Raw genomic sequence first — 5,752 nt, forward strand, 5'->3', positions numbered from 1 at the left:
TCACGCTAAGTCAAAGAAGCCCGGCACAGCGGGTTATGACAATGCACAATCCCATTTACATAATTCCATTTCAATATCCTTCATAACTAATTGCATAAAAACAGAACAGATTTGTCCTTACAAGAGGCCAAGGGAAGGGGGACTGGGAAACAATTTGGTAAGTATTCAGTTTCCTTTTGGAGTAAGGGACATGCTGAACCAATTATCTAATTAGTGATCACTGCACATTATGAATGTGCTCAATGCAACTGAAATGTTCGTTGTTTTTTTTTTTTTGATAGCTAATTTCATGTTACTTCAATTAATCAAAATCAGCCTCTTCCCAGAAAGTAGATGTGATTGACCTGCTAGAGTTCACAGACACCCGCTTTGAGTCACCAATGAATAAAAAATGGCTGGCAGTCAACCACTATCTATGATTATGGTTAGAACTTTTAATACCAATTCAACAGTAGTCCCAACGAAGAGAGTGCAGTCTCCCACTGGTGAACATCAGTGATGCCCCTAATTAGGTAAATCATACTGGAGTCAGGTTTTCCTTCGTCTGTCTCCCGACAGTCCCGTACCCTCTTAGCCCTGCGCATGCTCCAGAAGACTTCTCAAAGCAGTTTTCTTCTTCTGAGTGGCTTCATTTCCTTAGGCCGAGGTATCTCTTTAAAAGTCCTCCTGAGGAGAGGCCCGCAAGATGGCTCAGTTGATGCCAAGTCTAACAACCCCATTTCAATCCATCCCCAGGACCCACATGGTAGAAAGAGCAAACTGACTCCTTTTAAATTGTCCTCTGACCTCCACTTACATGCCATGGCACACATGTACACACACATAAATAACAACAACAAAACTAATGTTTTTAAGAAGATAAGTCTTCCCAGATGGTCCCGTGAAAAATATCACCCTTCTGTGTTTTTAGCTATGAACTCCAGTCGGAAACTACCCCTCTTTTGTTCACCCCTACACTAGTCACATCATATGCTGAAGAAACTCAGGACTTTAGCTCCCAACAGACTAGATTTCTTTTTCTTCTGTTTTGATTACTGAGGAGTACAGCAGCATTTGCATAAAATGCCAGATAGGTAAATTATCTTAATTTTAACTGCGTAATTATCCTGTGAGTAGAGGAAAGAAGACTGCCTGGGAACGAGCTAATGTTAATGTGTCTCTTTCCATTGCCATCTTCCTCCCCAGACAACCTCTCGCCTCCTATATCCACAGAGCACAGAGCACGCATCTCAGGCTCTTCCACCTGCTGCTCCTCTGTGACTGCCTGGAGGGGAAAATTCTAGATAGTTCTATAATCATGCACCATAGCTTGAAAGGCAAAATAACATTGTCGTTTATTTCTTTCAGCTCAGAATCCAAATGGCTTAGTTACATGAAGAGAAGGCAAGAGTCCAAATCCCACCCTAAGAGCTATCATCCTGCCGTGGATAAGACACAGCTCTTTGGGCCTCTCTGCTGGTTGGTTTTATACCAACTTGATCACGCTAGAGTCCCTGGAGAGGAGGCAAGCTGTGTCAGTCACTAATTAATTTTCTTAATTAGTGATTGACACGGGAGGGCTCAGCCCATTGTGGGTGGGGCCACCCCTGAGCAGGTGGTCCTGAGATCTATAAGAAAGCAGGCTGAGCAAGCCATGAGGAGCAAGCCAGTAAGCAGTATACCTCCAAGGCCTCTGCATCAGCTCCTGCCTCCAGGTACCAGCCCTGCTTGATTTCCTGTCCTGACCTCCTTCAGTGATGAACAGTGATGTGGAAGCATAACCCAAATAAACCCTTTCCTACCCAACTTGCTTTGGTCATAATGTTTCAGCACAGCAATAGTAACCCTCATTAAGACAGCCTCCTAAGTTATTGATTAGATTGGGCAGCGTGTGACAGGAACCCCACGTGACAGCAGGTGAACCGTATGGAGATTTGTACCTTGACATTACAGAAGTGTGCAGGCTCGTGACTGGGACTTGTATGGCGCAGTCAGTCACAAAGCCACCAACCTCCTTTCTATTTTTCTCCATCATCCCTGGGGGGGGTCCTGTCTTCGTAGCCCATGCATGATGGTTCCGGAAGCTCCATCCACCTCACCTAGATCCCAGGTCCTAGTCCAATGGAAAAGCCTGGGGTATGGCTTTCTGACCCCTTCTGGTGGCAAACAACGTGTACTAAATACCACCCTCTCTTTGGTTGTCTTCTGGTTTTGTGTTGCTCATTACACGGTACTGAGGGCTTATCCCACAGTTAAATCAGGATGCTTTTACACCATCTTTTCTATGAAATTGGTACACTAGTACAGAGAAGGTAGAGTCTTTCTCTTCCCTCCATTTGGTTGAAGTATAAACAAATCCAACTTTAAGGAGAAGGAGGGAGAGGGGGGCAGGGCAGGGAAAGGGGTGGGGCAGGGAGGGGGCAGGGCGGGGAGAGGAGGGGCGGGGCGGGGAGAGAGAAAGGATAACTAACCGCTCCAGCTTCAGTTTTTCCCCAGTTAAAGTAATTCCATGTTACCCAGTCTGACTTCCCACGGAATGTTGCCAGTACTGGAAACGGAGGTGGGATCATTTGATTGTTCTACGTAAGCCAACACCCCAATCTAGCCTTAAGACTCAGGAAAGCTTCTACAGGTAATAATTACAGACAAGAGAGATCCCGAAAGGGAAGGACATTTTGACACCACCAAGACTCACTGTGTGTAGGCGCCGGTTGGGTGTCAAAGTCAGTTCGAGGGAAGAACACTAATTTGCCACTTACCGTGTGAACTGCAGCAAGGTTGGCAGCATCTCCGAACATCAATGTCTTGATCTTCATTTTCAATCAATTACCATTTACTTAGTGTGTATGTGGGGGTGTGGGCACACACGTACCACGGCACATGTGTCAGGGGACAACTTGTGGGAGTTGGTTCTCTCCTTCTACCATGTGGGTGCCGGGCTTCTAACGCGGGTCCTCAGCTGGCACCTTTACCTATTTAGACATCTCATTGGCCAGGCTTCTAACGCAGGTCCTCAGCTGACAGCAGGCACCTTTACCTATTGAGACAACTCATTGGCTGGGCTTCTAACGCGGGTCCTCACCTGGCAGCAGGCGCCTTTACCTATGGAGACATCTCATTGGCCCAGCTTGTTTGTTTGTCTTGAGACAGGGTTTCTCTGTGTAGCCCTGACTGTCCTGGAACTCACTCTGTAGACCAGGCTGGCCTGGAACTCAGAGATCCCCTGCCTCTGCCTTCCCAGTACTAGGCATAAAGGTGTGTACCACCCTCTCCAGCATAGTTTATTATTCTTAAAAGGCAGAAAACACAATTATATCAAAGAGTTATGGAGTACATTAAACTGTGGATGTATATTTCAAGACTGTGGCTCACACCTGTCATCCAGCACTTAAAAGACTGAAGCAGAGGATCAAGAGCCTAAGGCCAGCCTAGGCTACATGGGATCCAAGAGAGCTTGAGGCCAGCCTAGGCTACATGGGATCAAAAGCTTGAGGCCAGCCTGGGCTACATGGGATCAAGAGCTTGAGGCCAGCCTGGGCTACATGGGATCAAGAGCTTGAGGCCAGCCTGGGCTACATGGGATCAAGAGCTTGAGGCCAGCTTAGGCTACATGGGATCAACAGAGCTTGAGGCCAGCCTAGGCTACATGAGATCAAGAGCTTGAGGCCAGGCTAGGCTACATGGGATCAAGAGCTTGAGGCCAGCCTAGGCTACATGGGATCAAGAGAGCTTGAGGCCAGCCTGGGCTACATGGGATCAAGAGCTTGAGGCCAGCCTAGGCTACATGAGATCAAGAGCTTGAGGCCAGCCTGGGCTACATGAGATCAAGAGCTTGAGGCCAGCCTGGGCTATATGGTTAGACTCTGGGAGGAGAACAGAGAATGAGCACGCTTTTCTTGCTCACTCAATGACAAAACTGTCTCAAGAACAAAGCCAGTCCACGGAATATATAATAACCCTCCAAATAATTTTCAGAACTCTGGATTACTAAGTGAAATGAGTTGATAAATGAACCTCATTAATTTGACTCATATTTAACAAATGTTACCAAGTTTTTTGGGTTTTTTTTTGTTTTTGTTTTTGTTTTAACCACAAACATCCCCCGTGATTCAATAGCATACATGGGTCCTCATGGAAAAGTAAACCAGCTCCAACGATAAGCATAGAGGAATATGTTTTCCAAGTACTCTCTGGGTCCTGGGGGGGCCTGGAAATTATTTCCACAGCAAAACAAATTTTAAGACATTTGACAAATTTTCAGAGAAGGCCTACTATGTGGAAGACACTGGGACGATTCGAAGACAAACAGGCCCTATTCTGATCTCAAAGGGCGATCCTCTGCTTACCAGGCTAGCCCAGCCAATCCCTTCCCCGTCCGGCCCGTTCTCTGGGTCTCGAATAGATCAGACAAAATACTATGGGAAGAGTACAAGTTGTTTTTTTAAATTCCGTAGACAAATTGCTTGCTCTAAAAGATAACAAAACAAAATAAAGGTTTTTCTGCATCTCCTCTTGTGGCTGCCTGTTGTTCGAATTCAGCAGGAAATGACTCAATTACCCTTTTCTAAATAGACGCCATAACGACTTACATAGAAGACCAAGGCACAGAGGCTTTGGCAAGATTGTTTACAGAATGAGGTACTTCATATTTTATACCAAGCATGATGACATTTAAGCAACTCCAGGGAAATACATTTTTTTTGCACCGTACTAGACAGGCTGCGTTAAGAATTTTTATGTCGTGCACTAGGTAAATTCCATGCAAAATTATTTCCCCTGCAAATCAGAATGTTCACGGTGCCCTTGTCCGCTGTTTCATTTTTCATCTCAAAAGGCTAATCTAAAAATTTGACCTTATAAACAATACTGGCGTACAATGAGCCCAACACTTGTGAGTGAGTGCTACTCTCTGATATCCCAAGTCCCCAGGAAAGAAGGAAGCTACATCACTTCCTTTCATCCCTAGGGAGCTATTTATAGCCCAGCATGCTAATGAAAACCCTAGTGACCCGGGAAAGTTACTGTGCCTTTCAGAGCGGATAATAATTCAAGATGCGCACGTGTGTTTTCAGACACATTCACTCAGCTCACGACTGTGTCTTATTTAGTGTGAAAGAATTCCATGTTCTATATTTATTCTGGTCTTCACATTACCGGACACTGCCGAATAACTGAAGTTCTAAGAATACCTTCAGGGAAATTCTGGACCAAATGTAGATAATTACAGTCTAAAAAGTAAAAAAATAAAAAGGCACAGAATCTTCTTGAAAACTTAATGAGATTCAAAGGTTATATAAGAAAGTGAAACCAATAAAATTGGGGGTGGGGGATCTGAAATCAGTTTAAATGTCAGCTATGTGTACCTGATTAAAATGATGATGTAGCTGTCTTTATCATAAGTCTGTATCACAGTTGCAAGGCTTTGTGGGGTTTTGCTCTCGGGATCTAGTTGATCTTCCCACCCTTCCAGGTGACTCTGACCCCTAGGCCGGGTGGATGAGACCTTTCCTGAAATCCTTCTCCGAGAACAGTTAGTAGGCCCTGTGGTGGTGGCACATACCTTTAATGCCAGCACTTGGAAGACAGAGGGAGGCGATCTCCAAGTTTGAGGCTAGCCTGGTCTACAGAGCAAGTTCCAGGATAGCCAGGGCTACACAGAAACCCTCTCTCGAAAAACAAAGTCAAGCGGATGCAGCCAGAATTCTGAAGTCAGGCAAAGCTGATTATGATTATAGAGATAAAGAAACTGAGTCCAGACAAAGTGAAAAAACGT

The 5,752-nt window shown here is 45.2% G+C and overlaps 1 long non-coding RNA gene across 1 annotated transcript; it reads right to left on the reverse strand.

Moving 5' to 3' along the window:
- Positions 1 to 414: 414 nt before the first annotated feature.
- Positions 415 to 2,729, reverse strand: LOC131894987 (uncharacterized). The gene is made up of 2 exons (XR_009375071.1): positions 2,451 to 2,729; positions 415 to 666 (listed from the first exon to the last, which is right to left on the reverse strand). It is a non-coding gene; the product is annotated as an uncharacterized LOC131894987 (long non-coding RNA).
- Between the last annotated feature and the right edge of the window lie 3,023 nt (positions 2,730 to 5,752).

This window comes from Peromyscus eremicus, chromosome 18 (genome assembly GCF_949786415.1).
Source record: "Peromyscus eremicus chromosome 18, PerEre_H2_v1, whole genome shotgun sequence".
In the NCBI taxonomy this organism is placed as follows: Eukaryota; Metazoa; Chordata; class Mammalia; order Rodentia; family Cricetidae; genus Peromyscus; species Peromyscus eremicus.